The 16843-nt window shown below is 48.0% G+C and overlaps 1 non-coding gene across 1 annotated transcript; it reads right to left on the reverse strand.

The window, feature by feature from the left end:
- Positions 1-1680: 1680 nt before the first annotated feature.
- Positions 1681-1816, reverse strand: LOC137523190 (small Cajal body-specific RNA 3). Its single transcript, XR_011022552.1, has one exon. It is a non-coding gene; the product is annotated as a small Cajal body-specific RNA 3 (non-coding RNA).
- Between the last annotated feature and the right edge of the window lie 15027 nt (positions 1817-16843).

A 16843-nucleotide genomic window follows, 5' to 3' on the forward strand; every position in this document is an offset into this window, starting at 1 on the left:
TGAATATTGGCATATAGGTAATGCGCATGTGCAAGCCTGGACTGGCGTGTGCGCAGTATGGATCCTCTCATCTCGGAAGTACTTAGGGATGCAAAGGCCAAATGGGGATTAGACCAAAGTGGTGCGAGAACTTTACCAGGGTCTGGCAGTGGAACGAGGGGATGGCCTATACTAGGCATTTTTATTGACCTGAAGAGGTGGAAATACCTTTTCCATTAACCTGTACTGGATTTATTGCCCAGCCAATTTATTTAGAGGCTTGCAAGTGCTCCAGGCCAATTTATTTTAGCACATTTTATTTCTTATTTGTTACATTGCCTACCTAATAATTAGTACTGCTGTAATGTGTATTTATGGCCACTTGTCACTAGGGGGCATTATGAGACAATAACAGAGGACTTCTGCTTTCAGTTTCTACGTTTTCTACTAGCAGAGACAGCAAAACATTCCAAGAATTTACAGCACAATGAGTTCTGCTGACTGAGGTCAACAGTAGTGCACTTACCTAAAACAAGATAATTCCTTTGAGGGTGCTAATGGGTTAATTATCGATTTGTCCTTCTGAGAAGGTAAAATGTTACACTTCTCACCTATAAAGTAGTTCGTAGTTGTCATCAATGATCAAGGGAGCATCCACCAGTGTTCTATTCTATTAAAAGCCCTTTATGCTAAATGTAGCTTAGCTTCTATAACAGAAGGTCTTTGCAATAATTTAGCTTTAAGTGAGCAACTGTGGTTTCCCATAATACATCACTCCTGAATATACAAATCCTTTATGCCCCTGAAAGAAAGTCTGCACATCCAGAACCGCTGATTTATTTATTTATTTATAGAAAATGTATTAGCTACAGGCTCACTATACACCAGCAGTCTTGGATGTGCAGCCTTGCTTTCAGGGGAATAAAGAGAGGATTTGCTTATTCAGGAGTGATGCATCATGGGTAACCACAGCTGCTCACTTAAAGCTGAATTATCTCAAATGCCATCTGTTTTATGACCATGGAGGAAGGGAATCAATTGTCATCTTCTCGGAGGGACAGTTAGTGGCGTGTCTATGGACTCAGTAAGACGATGCTATGTAAGTACACAATAATGTTAATAATTCTCATGAAAAATTAAGCAAACGCTTTCTTCTTTTTAGCGAACTACCTGACACTAATCCATCTGGAAGCTTAACAGCATCTGCAAATATAGCACAACAAGGCAGAGTAGTGCAGTCTTCAGGAATGTGAGCTATGATTAGGGCTAAAGCCCGAAACATGTCAGCTTGTATTTGATGTTGGACACGTCCTGAATAAAGTGAACCAGTTTGGACAAGTGCGGAACCCGTTTTTTTGTCTTCTTCAGAAATGAGATCCAGGTTCTTGGCCTCTTGACTACTTCTGGGTAAAGATATGGCAGCCTCAATACAAAACAATAAACAGAGCGGGACAGAAGAATGAATTATGTGAAAGGAACGGAACGCAGGCTTGCAGACACGGTGCTTCACAGGCAATTAGCTGTCTGCTTTAATACCAACATGCAAAAAGTAATGGTTGAATGAAAAAATTGGGAGGAAAAATGATGATGAAAGAAGTCATTAGCAATGCGCCATTAGGTACAACACAACTTACATCCTGTATATCTTGCTAGTGCATTGATCTGTGCTGCTCTCTAACTACATGAAGGGATCAGTGAGGATGTGTGTGGAGGGGAACGATCAGGCTCTCTGTACACTGCACAAGGCCTGACAGAGACCTCCAGTACTTCATTATAGGAAGACTGATAGTGCGGACAGACACTACACCTGCATGCATCCAGCAATTCAGCTTCCATATTCCCTACCTTCCAGTACAACAGGCAATGACTGGCATAAAAGATGCAGCTTATACCAGACCCTAATAGTGCTCTAGTCATATGATCCACTGAATTATTTTATAGTATTTATATCGCGCCAACATCATCCGCAGCACCGTACAGAGCATATAGTCTTGTCACTAACTATCCCTCAGAGGAGCTTACAATCTAATCACTTCCGTAGTCATATGTTCATTGTAATCTAGGACCAATTTAGAGAGAAGCCAATTAACTTATCTGAATGTTTTTAGGAAGTAGGAGGAAATCAGAGTGCCTAGAGGAAACCCACGCAGATGTGGAAAGAATATACAAACTCCTTGCAGATGGTGCCCTGTTATTCAAACAAAGGACCCAGCGCGGTATGACACTCCAAATAATGATTAAATCATTTCACTGTGAGGTGTGAGACATATCATGGCTAAGATTAGTTTCCTTTTAAACAATACCAGGTCCCTGGCAGTTCTGCTGATTTTTCTGGTATCAATAGTGTCCGAATCACATACCTGAAACAAGTATGCAGCTAATCTTTTCAGAAACACCTGATCTGCATGCTTGTTCAGGGTTTATGGCTAAATGTATTAGAGGAAGACGTTCAGTAGGACAGCCAGGCAATATGCACTGTGTAAAAGAAAATAAATATGCCAGCCTCCATGTGTCTCTCATTTCGGGGTCCTTTTAACCTCCCTGGGGGTACAATAAATCCGCCAGGGGGGCAGCGCAGCCCTTTTTTTTTTTTTTTTTTTTTTTTTTAAAGCATGTAGCTAGCCTAGCGCAGGTTAAAGTCTAGCGCTAGCTACATGCTTCCCCCCTCCCTTCGCTATCCCTCCCACCCCTCCGATCGCTTTTACCCTGCAGGGAATCCCGTTCTGAACGGGATTCCCTCTATGGCCTTCCCCGTCGCCATGGCGACGATCGCGATGACGTCACCGATGTCATCGACGTCGTGACGTCAGCGGGTGTTCCGATCCACCCCTCAGCGCTGCTTGGCACTGATTGACCAGGCAGCAAAAGGGGTCTGGGTGGGGGGGGGGGCGGCGCGGCGGATTGCGGCGAATCGGCGGGTAGCGGTGGCAAACGTTATGCACACGCAGCTAGCAAAGTGCTGTTGCTGTTGGCCAGGTGGTACGCACCAGGTTTGCCTACCACTTAGTTGCATGCCTGCAGCTTGTCCTGGTCCCGTCCTGCCTCCACAAAGTTCAGCTTACTCCTCGCTCTGCTGCCCTGTCATACTTCAGACCTCAGATCATCGAAGAAGAGACCAGACATCACCGGCAACTTCCTGTATTTGACGTATATGCTCTGTCACTGTGCACCGTTTGCCTGGATGTCTCTTCACTGCTGCCGGGTTACCACTGGTCTGAGGTCTGAACTATTCCACAAGGCAGCACAGTGAGGAGTGAGCGAGGGGGAGCTGAATTTTGTGGTGAGTCACTGCCCAGCTCTCTGGTGATGGGGGGGACGCTACCTATATTAAGGCTCTAGATCCTAAAGAGGCATCCCTCCCCCTTCCTCAGTAGAAGGGATCCATCACTGGGACCCCCTGAAGAGTTCCTTGTAGACATGCACAGAAGCGACTCTTTGCTCTGGTAGAAAAAGCAGAGCCCGATCGGATCCATCTACTGCGCAGGCACGCTGGTGATTCTTGAACATTTTAGGCGATTAAAGTGGTACAATCAGGGCCGGCCCGCTCATGAGGCGGGGTGAAACTTTTGCCTCAGGCGGCAAATTTCCAGGGGCGGCATCCGCCCGTCCGTGCGGGGAGTCGGCCGCCGAGCTGGAGGGATAGCTGGCAGGACGGGGGTATTGGGCCTAGCGGCGGGGAGGGGGGGTCGGACCCCCCCCCTCCCTCGCCTGGGTCCCCCGTCCTCCGCTCCTCTCCAGCCTTACATAGAAGCAGCCGCTATTTGTAAGAGGCACGGGCGGGGAGGACTCACCTCTTCCTCGATCCAGCGTGCGCTCCACTGACGTCACTTCCTGCAACGCTGCAGGAAGTGATGTCAGTGGAGCGCACGCTGGGAAGAGGTGAGTCCTCCCCGCCCGTGCGTCTTACAAATAGCGGCTGCTTCTTCTATGTAAGGCTGGAGGGGAGCGCAGTTCGGGGGACCCAGGCGAGACAGGGGGGGTACGACCCCCTCCCCGCCGCTAGGCCTAATACCCCCGTCCTGGCAGCTACCCCTCCAGCTCGGCGGCCCCCCAGAGCGCCCCCACCGGGGGGGGGGGTGGCGGCGGAATTTTTTTTTTGCCTCGGGCGGCAAAAAGTCTAGGGCCGGCCCTGGGTACAATTAGTGAAAAGGTTGAAAAGCCCTGCTCTACTACCCAACAGGCTGTGCCTTGGCCCAAATCTAAACCTGTGACCTCAGCAAGACAAGAATGTGATCCACAGTACCATGACCATGACGCCCAATTAAAGGACCACTACAAAAAACTGTAAAATCCCTATGTATAAAATGTACATTCCATCTAGAACACAATGCAATATATATATAATTTTTTCCTATGTTGCCATCACACTGGGCTATATAAATCTGACAGAACTGACAGGTTTTAGACTAGTCTATCCACACATTTCTCAGAGTTTTCATTATTTTCAAAACCACTTACTGAATTGTAGTTGTTCAGTCCAACTACCGAACTCATGTAAAAGAGAGTAGGGTGTCCAGCCACTATCTTTGCATACATCCTTTCCATAGAGTGCTTTTGTAAAAAATAATGGAAACACTGAGAATCCTCCATGATGAGATGGACTAGTCCAAAACCTGTCAGATTTTTGCAACATTGGTAAAAAGTAATTTACAGTGCATTTTACTCTGGGCAACATATACATCTTTTCGCAATAGTGATCCTTTCATCTTTCTGCATAACTGACATTGGTTGTGCATGTTCAGGTCCCACACAATGGATATGTACTCCTCCAGTAATGACTCACTGTACAGAACACAAAATACCCAGACTTCTAGCAGCATCCCAAAGACTGGGACCCCTATTAGGATACCCCAGACGATTTTATGCTCTCCAGATGTTAGGAAGGTTAATCCACTAAAGATCTGTGCAACAATTTTTGTGAGCAGAGGTTTGGGGTATCATGGGGCAAAAAATATACTGTACAACCTAAAGTCAGGCTAAACATAGGTTGAAGTGGTCCCAGAACAATCAAACAGAGCAAATTGCTATCACCCAAAACTATTCACTGCAGCAGAGCATTAGGTGAAGATTAAAGAGGAACTGTAGTGAGAATAACATAATGAATAAAATAGCTTTTTTACAATATTCATTTATAAATTATTTATTCATGAATTGCCCTTTGTAAAATCTTTCCTTTCCCGAATCTACATTCTGAAATGTATTACTGGTGGTGAAATCTTTAGTCCTGCCAGGTGATGGAATGTTCGTTACTGAGCGTTCTATGCACAGAGAGACATAGTGCTTGCTTGGCAGTTGGAAAAAGCCATAATTTCCCGCAATGCAACAAGGTTCACAGTCAGCAAACTGTCAGGACCGTGGTCATGACATCAAACTGTGGGAGGAGTTTCACCACAATATCAGCCACACAAATGCCCCCGGGGATCTATTCCAGAAAAGGTAAAGATTTCTCATGGAAAAGAGGTATCCACTACTGATTGGGATGAAGTTCAATCCTTGGATAAAGTTCCTCTTTAAGCAAGTCATGTCTGGCTCACTGCAGTTTGAATGCTGATAGGAGGGTAATGTGTGGCCTCAATAGCATTAGAATTGTCTGCAATGGCCAAATCACTGACCAGTTTTCAGGTATAGCATGAGAACAGCAGAAACAATCTTACTAGCTGCCATGGCCAATACAGATGCTTTCTATCTGATAAATAGGCTTAATGTTCCCAGTCTGGTGTATGTACCTGTTCACAGGCTAGTTACACTCTATTTTCATGAGCCCTATGACAGATTCTAACACTGATCGCATTTATCAGGTTTTGCATGATCTAATGAGAGCGTTCAGTGGAAATCAATATCAGCGGTCAAATACATTTTCCAATTTGCTGCAATTTTCCTGTCAAATGAGCATAAAGTAGAAACACAGATTGCAAATTAGAACACCTATTGCACTTTAGCGGCCTTTTATAAGCCCCTGAAGTGAGGAATATATAGAAGGTGCCACTTTTAACTAGCTAATTTAAAGACACTGTAACCCCACTGCTGAAAAAAGAACCCAGATACTTGCCGAATGAGAGGGGAGGCTCTAGGTCCTAATGAGCCTTCCCTCTTCTCTCCCGGTGCCCGCGGTGCTGCGCTGTAGTGTTGGGCGAACACCTAGATGTTCGGGTTCGCGAACGTTCGCCGAACATCGCCGCGATGTTCGGGTGTTCACGCCGAACTCTGAACATAATGGAAGTCAATGGGGACCCGAACTTTCGTGCTTTGTAAACCTTCCTTACATGCTACATAACCCAAATTTGCAGGGTATGTGCACCTTGGGAGTGGGTACAAGAGGAAAAAAAATATTTGAAAAGAGCTTATAGTTTTTGAGAAAATTTATTGTAAAGTTTCAAAGGAAAAACTGTCTTTTAAATGCGGAAAATGTCATGTTTCTTTGCACAGGTAACATGCTTTTTGTCGCCATGCAGTCATAAATGTAATACAGAGAAGAGGTTCCAGGAAAAGGGACCGGTAACCGTAACGCTAACCCAGCAGCAGCACACGTGATGGAACAGGAGGAGGGCGGCGCAGGAGGAGAAGGCCACGCTTTGAGACACAACCCAGGCCTTGCATGAGGACAAGAAGCGTGCGGATAGCAATGCTTTTTGCCGCCATGCAGTCATAAATGTAATAAAGATGAGAGGTTCAATAAACAGGGACCGGAAACGCTAACCCAGCAGCAGCAGCAGCAGCAGCAGCACACGTAAGGGAACAGGAGGAGCCGCAGGAGGAGAAGGCCACGCTTTTTGAGACACAACATCCCAGGCCTTACATGAGGACAAATAGCGTGCAGATATAGCAATGCTTTTTGCCGCCATGCAGTCATAAATGTAATAAAGATGAGAGGTTCAATAAACAGGGACCGGAAACGCTAACCCAGCAGCAGCAGCACACGTGATGGAACAGGAGGAGGCGCAGGAGGAGAATGCCACGCTTTTTGAGACACAGCATCCCAGGCCTTGCATGAGGACAAATAGCGTGCGGATATAGCAATGCTTTTTGCCGCCATGCAGTCATAAATGTAATAAAGATGAGAGGTTCAATAAACAGGGACCGGAAACGCTAACCCAGCAGCAGCAGCACACGTGATGGAACAGGAGGAGGCGCAGGAGGAGAATGCCACGCTTTTTGAGACACAGCATCCCAGGCCTTGCATGAGGACAAATAGCGTGCGGATATAGCAATGCTTTTTGCCGCCATGCAGTCATAAATGTAAAAAAGATGAGAGGTTCAATAAACAGGGACCGGAAACGCTAACCCAGCAGCAGCAGCACACCTGAGGGAACAGGAGGAGCCGCAGGAGGAGAAGGCCACGCTTTTTGAGACACAACATCCCAGGCCTTGCATGAGGGCAAATAGCGTGCGGATATAGCAATGCTTTTTGCCGCCATGCAGTCATAAATGTAATAAAGATGAGAGGTTCAATAAACAGGGACCGGAAACGCTAACCCATCACAGATGGTCATTGTTCATGTTACTTGGTTGGGGTCCAGGAGTGTTGCATAGTTGTTTCCAATCCAGGATTGATTCATTTTAATTTGAGTCAGACGGTCTGCATTTTCTGTGGAGAGGCGGATACGCCGATCTGTGATGATGCCTCCGGCAGCACTGAAACAGCGTTCCGACATAACGCTGGCTGCCGGGCAAGCCAGCACCTCTATTGCGTACATTGCCAGTTCGTGCCAGGTGTCTAGCTTCGATACCCAATAGTTAAAGGGTGCAGATGGATTGTTCAACACAGCTACGCCATCTGACATGTAGTCCTTGACCATCTTCTCCAGGCGATCGGTGTTGGAGGTGGATCTGCACGCTTGCTGTTCTGTGGGCTACTGCTGCATGGGTGTCATAAAATTTTCCCACTCCAAGGACACTGCCGATACCATTCCCTTTTGGGCACTAGCTGCGGCTTGTGTTGTTTGCTGCCCTACTGGTCGTCCTGGGTTTGCGGAAGTCAGTCTGTCGGCGTACAACTGGCTAGAGGAGGGGGAGGATGTCAATCTCCTCTCTAAAGTCTCCACAACGGCCTGCTGGTATTCTTCCATTTTGACCTGTCTGACTCTTTCTCAAGCAGTTTTGGAACATTGTGTTTGTACCGTGGATCCGGAAGGGTATAAACCCAGTAATTGGTGTTGTTCAGAATGCGCACAATGCGTGGATTGCGTTCAATGCAGTCTAGCATGAATTGAGCCATGTGTGCCAGAGTCCTGCTAGAATCCTCATCATCCTCTTGTGAGCGTTGTGATAGTTGTTGTGATGCATCATAGTCATCACCTTCTTCCTGGTCTGCTTCTGCTGACCATTCGCGCTGAATTGTGGAAGTCCAATGTGCACCGCTCTGGCCCTCGTCAGTGGTGGCAGGAAATTCCTGCTCCAACTCCAGCTGTTCCTCCTCCTCTTCTTCGTCATAGCTGCTGGGGCCAGCGTTTCCTGATGCGGATGGCCTGATGTTGGTACCATCACGCTGATCGTTTTCTCCTTCAGATTCCCCCAGTTGCATCATGACAGCTGTTTCCTTGATTTTCAACATTGACCTCTTCAGTAAACACAGCAGTGGTATGGTAATGCTGACTGAAGAGTTGTCACTGCTCACAAGCAACGTGGATTGCTCAAAATTTTGGAGGACTTGGCAGAGGTCCAACATGTTGGCCCAATCGGATCCACAGAAGCTTGGCAGCTGTCCGGATGCGCCTCGGTACTGCGCCGTCATGTACTGGACCGCTGCACTCTTCTGCTCGCAAAAGCGGGCTAGCATGTGCAGCGTAGAATTCCAGCGCGTAGGGACATCACACAGCAAGCGATGGTGGGGGAGATTGAAGCGCTCCTGCATCTTGGCGAGTGCCCCCGAAGCAGTACTGGAATTTCTGCAATGTTTGGCCACTCGTCGCACCTGCAACAGAAGATCGGCCACGCCTGGGTATGTCCTCAGGAACCGCTGAACTACTAGGTTCATCACGTGCGCCAGGCGAGGGATGTGTGTCAGCTTAGCCAACCTTAAAGCGCGAATGAGATTACTCCCATTATCACACACAACCATGCCAGGTTTCAGGTCCAGCGGTGCCAGCCACAAATCCGTCTGTTCCTTTATTCCCCTCCAAATTTCCTCCCGTGTGCTGCTTATCCCCAAGGCAGATCAGCTTCAGCAATGCTTGCTGACGCATGCCAACAGCTGTGCTGCACTGCTTCCATGATCTTACTGCTGCTGGGTTAGCGTTTCCGGATGAGGTACAGCTTTGAGATGCGTTGGAGGAGAAGGAGTCAGAGAGGTAGGTGCTGCTGTTGTTATCCAGTGGGAGGGACGGCGGTGCAGCTGTTTGCGGCGTGGGCAACACCCGCGCCGTAGCAGGTGAGGAATCGCTGCCAGGCTCCACAAGGTTCACCCAGTGCGCGGTAAGGGAGATGTATCGACCCTGGCCGAAGGCATTCGTCCAGGTGTCAGTGGTGAGGTGAACCTTGCAGGAAACGGCATTCTTCAAGCTTCGGGTTATTTTGCTGACCACGTGCTCATGCAACTCAGGCACTGCAGAGCGCGCAAAGTGGTAGCGGCTGGGAACCACGTAACGTGGGATGGCCACTGACATCATGCCCTTGAAGCTGTTTGTCTCCACCACTCGATATGGCAGCAGTTCGCAGGCCAGAAGCTTGGCTATGCTGGCTGTTACTGCCACTGCCACAATGCTATACAGTGGCGGGTGAGCGGTGTACTACTGTTCCCAGCAGACACAGAGTGGCAGTAAACACAATGCTATATAGTGTGGCTGAGCAAGGTACACAGAGTGGCAGTAAACACAATGCTATATAGTGTGGCTGAGCGAGCGGTGTACTACTATTCCCAGCAGACACAGAGTGGCAGTAAACACAATGCTATATAGTGTGGCTGAGCGAGGTACACAGAGTGGCAGTAAACACAATGCTATATAGTGTGGCTGAGCGAGCGGTGTACTACTATTCCCAGCAGACACAAAGTGGCAGTAAACACAATGCTATATACTGTGGCTGAGCGAGGTACACAGAGTGGCAGTAAACAGAATGCTATATAGTGTGGCTGAGCGAGCGGTGTACTACTGTTCCCAGCAGACACAGAGTGGCAGTAAACAGAATGCTATATAGTGTGGCTGAGCGAGCGGTGTACTACTATTCCCAGCAGACACAGAGTGGCAGTAAACAGAATGCTATATAGTGTGGCTGAGCGAGGTACACAGAGTGGCAGTAAACAGAATGCTATATAGTGTGGCTGAGCGAGCAGTGTACTACTATTCCCAGCAGACACAGAGTGGCAGTAAACAGAATGCTATATAGTGTGGCTGAGCGAGGTACACAGAGTGGCAGTAAACAGAATGCTATATAGTGTGGCTGAGCGAGCGGTGTACTACTATTTCCAGCAGACACAGAACAGTAAACAGAATGCTATATAGTGTGGCTGAGCGGTGTACCACTATTCCGAGCAGCGACACAGAGCACAATGCTATACAGTGGCGGGTGAGCGGTGTACCACTATTCCCAGCAGCGACACAGAGCACAATGCTATACAGTGGCGGGTGAGCGGTGTACTACTAATCCCAGCAGACACAGAGTGGCAGTAAACAGAATGCTATATAGTGTGGCTGAGCGAGGTACACAGAGTGGCAGTAAACAGAATGCTATATAGTGTGGCTGAGCGAGCGGTGTACTACTATTCCCAGCAGACACAGAACAGTAAACAGAATGCTATATAGTGTGGCTGAGCGGTGTACCACTATTCCCAGCAGCGACACAGAGCACAATGCTATACAGTGGCGGGTGAGCGGTGTACCACTATTCCCAGCAGCGACACAGAGCACAATGCTATACAGTGGCGGGTGAGCGGTGTACTACTATTCCCAGCAGACACAGAGTGGCAGTAAACAGAATGCTATATAGTGTGGCTGAGCGAGGTACACAGAGTGGCAGTAAACAGAATGCTATATAGTGTGGCTGAGCGAGCGGTGTACTACTATTCCCAGCAGACACAGAACAGTAAACAGAATGCTATATAGTGTGGCTGAGCGGTGTACCACTATTCCCAGCAGCGACACAGAGCACAATGCTATACAGTGGCGGGTGAGCGGTGTACCACTATTCCCAGCAGCGACACAGAGCACAATGCTATACAGTGGCGGGTGAGCGGTGTACCACTATTCCCAGCAGCGACACAGAGCACAATGCTATACAGTGGCGGGTGAGCGGTGTACTACTATTCCCAGCAGACACAGAGTGGCAGTAAACAGAATGCTATATAGTGTGGCTGAGCAAGGTACACAGAGTGGCAGTAAACAGAATGCTATATAGTGTGGCTGAGCGAGCAGTGTACTACTATTCCCAGCAGACACAGAACAGTAAACAGAATGCTATATAGTGTGGCTGAGCGGTGTACCACTATTCCCAGCAGCGACACAGAGCACAATGCTATACAGTGGCGGGTGAGCAGTGTACCACTATTCCCAGCAGCGACACAGAGCACAATGCTATACAGTGGCGGGTGAGCGGTGTACTACTATTCCCAGCAGACACAGAGTGGCAGTAAACAGAATGCTATATAGTGCGGCTGAGCGAGCAGTGTACTACTATTCCCAGCAGACACAGAGTGGCAGTAAACAGAATGCTATATAGTGTGGATGAGCGAGGTACACAGAGTGGCAGTAAACAGAATGCTATATAGTGTGGCTGAGCGAGCGGTGTACTACTATTCCCAGCAGCGACACAATGACTGGGGGGACCCTGGCTAGCGTAGCTGGAGCGCAAACTACCCTGCCTGCCTACCAAAAGCTAAACCCACAGACAAATGGCGGAGATATGACGTGGTTTGGGTATTTATTTACCCGAACCACGTGACAGTTCGGCCAATCAGAGCGCGTTCGGGTCCGAACCACGTGACCCGTTCGGCCAATCACAGCGCTAGCCGAACGTTCGGGGAACGTTCGGCCATGCACTCTTAGTTCGGCCATGTGGCCGAACGGTTTGGCCGAACACCATCAGGTGTTCGGCCGAACTCGAACATCACCCGAACAGGGTGATGTTCTGCAGAACCCGAACAGTGGCGAACACTGTTCGCCCAACACTACTGCGCTGTCCCCGGGAGCAGTATTTGACTAAATTGGTCAAATACTGCTCCTTCCGCCAGCGAAGGTGACTTTGGAAAGTCTTCGGGAGCCAGAGTGCTCCCGAAGACAGGCCACTCCACACTGCGCATGCGCGAGCGCCCTCTATCGCGTCATCGCGCATGCGCAGTATGGAGCCGTCTGTCTTCGGGAAGACTTCTGAAGTCTCCCGCGGCGGGGGCTTTGAACGGGGGAGCCAGCGTTACACCGAGGGCACCGGCAGAGGAGAGGAAAGGCTCATTAGGACCTAGAGCCTTCCCTCTCCTTAGGTGAGTATCTGGTTTCTTTTTTTAGCAGCGGGGTTACATTGGCTTTAAGGGTTAGTAGACACGGACGCTTGCGGGGCGGTAAACGGCAGCCATGGCGCTCCTTGTTTAATGTGTACCAGAGACGAATCTAACTAAAAGTTTTATACATACCTGGGGCTTCCAACCTCATCCGCATGAATCGCTCCTCAATCTTCTTTATCGCCAGCACCGGGTCCCGTAACTTTCCTCCAGTCATGGCCAGTCTGCACAAGAGAAGTGCGCCCTCTACGAATCTCTCTGGCAGCCACTGGAGAGATATGTAGAGGGCGTACTTCTCTTGTGCAGACTGACCGCGACTGGAGGAAGTTACAGAACCCGGTGCCGGTGATAAAGAAGACTGAGGACAGTGGCGTGGGAGCGATTTATGCGGATGAGGATGGAGGAAGCCACAGGTATGTATAAAACCTTTAGTTAGACCTGTCTCTGGTTTCCTTTAAGCGCTGCCCATTCAAATTACCGTCCAGGATCGCAAACCGCAATGCTTCCTTGTCCCCCTACAAGGGTTAAAAATGTGACGAAGGGAGCGATGTTAACGGGAACCTGAAGAGGTATATGGAGGTTGCTATATTTATTTCCCTATACCAGCTGCCTCTTTGGTACAATAGTGTCTGAATCACACATCTGAAACAAGCATGTGACTAATCTAAAAGTATTAGAGCCAGAAGATCAGCAGGACTGCCAGGCAACTGGTACAGCTTCAAATTAAATATGTCAGCCTCTGTGTCAAAGTTGTAATGCTGGGTGTTAGACCGCTTTAAGGTTCCTTGTAAGGTGATCCTCTGCTTTTAATAATAAATGGATGTGGAAGGATGCCGATCAGCATTGTTTTATGATTGGATACCTTCAGTATCCTCAGGTTGTCAGGACATTGACTTTTACTGGTTGGTACATAGTTATTGGAATGCCATTCACAAACAGCTGTCGTAACTTGGAATACTGTTGCCGTTTGTTTTGCGGGGTCCCTTTAGGGCTGGTTCAGACGGACGTTCGGAGGCGTTGCGTTCGTTGGCATTGCGTTGGTGATGCGTTCAGGCTTTCAGCAGCGTTCGCGTTGCGTTTGGATGCGGTCGCGTTTTTTTCTTCCCCTAGAGGGACATTACCCGTCGCGGTTAACCGCCCCTGGAAGCTACATGTTACTTTCAAGGGCTCCTTGAACGCAAGGGAAAATCGGGACCCGAACGCTGCGTTCGTGTAAACGCGCGTGAAAGCTTGGTACAAACGCTCCCATTCACTTGAATGGGAGCGTTTAACGCCAAGCCCTGAACGCTGGCAGTAAACGCTGCACAAGCGTCCATCTGAACCAGCCCTTAATGTAGTACCTGTAGCGAGGTGGTGAAATGTCAAGACAACTTTATTGTGCACGTAGCATGTTACTTGATGACTTTGCTTGAATAAAGTATATTGTGTTTTTTATGACAATACTACTGTGTTGTATTCCCTTGTGCACCCAAAATGTAGCCCCCCTTTTTTTGCATGTTGTTCTGATTGGTCCCTGGCAGTGGTTCCATTTGTGCACCAGATTTGCAGCAATTCTCTTAGCACTGGTTTTAATAAATCTGCCTCCATGTCACCAGCTAAGAGGATCTCCAGATTTTTGGGGTGCATTATTCCTATGTATTGAACATGCCTCCTAAGACAAAGAAACTTCTTTTAAAGCAGATTTTTTTTTGGCAACAGACATTCCGCCAGCACAGCCTCGGTCACAAAAGAACACATGAACAAAAAACATTTTCATCTTTCAAATCGCACTGGTCTTTTCTTTCATCAATACTTACCCTTAATGGTGTTAACCTTTAAAAATAAAGCAAAACAATAATGTAGAAGGTTAGGCATCCCATTTAGCACAACAAACATATTATGGTAGCTAAACAGAGCAGGAGGATAAAAAAAAATTGTATAAAGTGGAACGGAGGGAATTTAGCTTAGTAGGGACCTGCATAGTATTGGACTCGCAGTAGAATGCAGCCGCCCCCACACGGCACTCAGCCTACCCTTCTCTAGCCCTACTGTAGTACAGTACACCCCCTCCCCCCGATCAGTGTACCCTACCAATCTGAGCTGAAGGGAATAGCAGCTTACAACGTCAGGAGACAGCTGGTGACGCTGAAGAATGGCAGCCATGGTCACAAGTCTCTCAGTCCTTTCTCCCCTTTGGTTCTCCTCTGCTGACCCAACTCAAAAGGAAAGCAGCTGATTTGTTATGGACGGAACTAGTGGCACCATAGAATGGTAGCTGCGGCCACATGACCCTTGGGCCTTCTCCTTATCTGATCTACCCTAAGCCCTCTTCTCCCTTTCAGACCCCACCCCCTTCTACCCCACTGACCTACCATCTTACTCTACACTCCCCTATGCAATTACTGTACTACTTCCCTGTTCACTGTCCACTATTACACTACTGTTTTTTTAGTATTGCATTATTCCTATTGTGCCACTGTGTACTGTCAATGCCTACTCTATGCATATTCATAACTGTACCCACTCTTGTATGTTTACATTGTACCATCCAACCTGTATGAGCCAAAAAAACAATGCCGGGTACAAGCCCTCCCCCCTTTACTGGGTGAAACAAAGCCGATTCTGAGTTGGTTTCTGCATATATATTGATCTGATAGCTTGATGTAAATGTGTGCAAAGGGTTAACGGCCTGTTTATTCTCTTTACAGAGTACGTCGGCAAGAGTCTTATATAAGCACATTAACTTCTATCATAACCTCTGCTGCATTTATTTACAGCCGCAGCGTACTCGATGAGCCCTAAGAAGTTCCGTGCACTCTGCACTCCATTTACAAGGAATTATGTGGGTCCATTAAAGCATCACCAATTATAAGCAACTTTCCCATCTATTCTGTACGGTACAAGACCATTTCCAAGTGCTCTTCAGGCACCTTAATGTTGCTTCTGCTGCCAAAGAACATCCTTAATATCACATCCCTTTCACTTGAATGCTCAGTGCAAGCTGTTTGAAAGGCTCCTGCCACGCCAATGCGTTTTATCTTGTATCCCTCTAGTGCCAAGATATGCTTTGAAGATCTACCTTGCCTCATCCCACATCACTTAGCAATATACATCTGTTTGGCCCGCGAATGCCAGAAATCAGTGTGTGTCACTTTCTTGCCAGAGCACATATACTTAACACTGCATCTTCCCAGCGTCCTGCAAAGTCTTGTGATAGTCTAATAAAGGGTATTGGGCTCACTTGATGAGTTAATCACCCCTTCCAGGGCCAGCCATAAACAAAACAAAAATTACAATGGTACTTAAGCAAACTTCACAAACTGTTGAAGGGAGGACAAGCGAGGCTTCATTAATCATTTTCTCAGTTTGGGAGCTGCGGAGAGAACCTCAAGCTGACATAAAAGGCCAAATGGTATTCAAAACTGGCAGACTGTGTATGTATGTCACATGGTGGCCAATTTACTAAAAGAAAAGGGCCCCTGACATTAACAAAGAGCTGCTTATTATGTACAGGTAGTCCCCTGTTAACAAACGAGATAGGGACTGTTGGTTCGTTCTTAACCTGAATCTGTTCTTAAGTCGGAACACAGTGCCATCTCTGTCCCCTGTACCTCCTTTGTATCCCCCTGTGCCTCCAGTGTCCCCCTCTGTGTCACATCTGCCATCTGTACCTGCTTATACAAGTTTAACCTCCTAAGCGGTATGTCCGACACTGTGTCGGGCATACCGCTTCATGGCCCCATGAGTCCCTCATGCAGTAGAAATTTGATCCAATGGCTGAAAACCCTTTAGCTAGCACTAGACTAGCTAGTACAAATGCCCGGCACCCCCCAATCCCCGCCGATCCCACCGTTTATACATTACCCCCCCCCCCCCCCCCCTGATCCAGCAATCGCGCAGCCTCCCTGCACAGCTTCGGTCTCTCTATGGGGAGGATCGGGTCTGCGCATGATGTCATGATGTCATGACGTCATGTGCGATCCTCCCCATAGTGAAGACCGGAGCTGTGCGGGGAGGCTGCGCTGATCGCTGGATACAGGCTGGGTAATGTATAAGCAGGGGAGCGGTGGGGGGTGCCGGGCATTTGTACTAGCTAGCCTAGTGCTAGCTTAAGGGTTTTCAGCCATTGGATCTCTGGGGGGACTGGGGGGCACAAACTGGCAAAACCTCCTGAGCGGCGTAACGCTCAGGAGGTTAAAAGCCATTATTTCTTTTAATTTATACAATTGTTTTTTCTCAAAAACTACAAATCCAATTTAAAAAATGTTTTTTTTACTTGTTCCCATGGAAACACAGAATCCATGGCATTCGTATCGTTCGGTCATTCGTAAGTTGGGGACTACCTGTATAGGTATCCTCTTCACTGGGCCTGACCTTGTGAACCAGGTATGGCAAAGATTCCTGCAACCTTATCAATACCATTTTAACGCATACATTGAAAAAGGGTGCCTGGATATGTTG

The sequence above is a fragment of the Hyperolius riggenbachi genome, chromosome 6, assembly GCF_040937935.1.
Source record: "Hyperolius riggenbachi isolate aHypRig1 chromosome 6, aHypRig1.pri, whole genome shotgun sequence".
In the NCBI taxonomy this organism is placed as follows: domain Eukaryota; kingdom Metazoa; phylum Chordata; class Amphibia; order Anura; family Hyperoliidae; genus Hyperolius; species Hyperolius riggenbachi.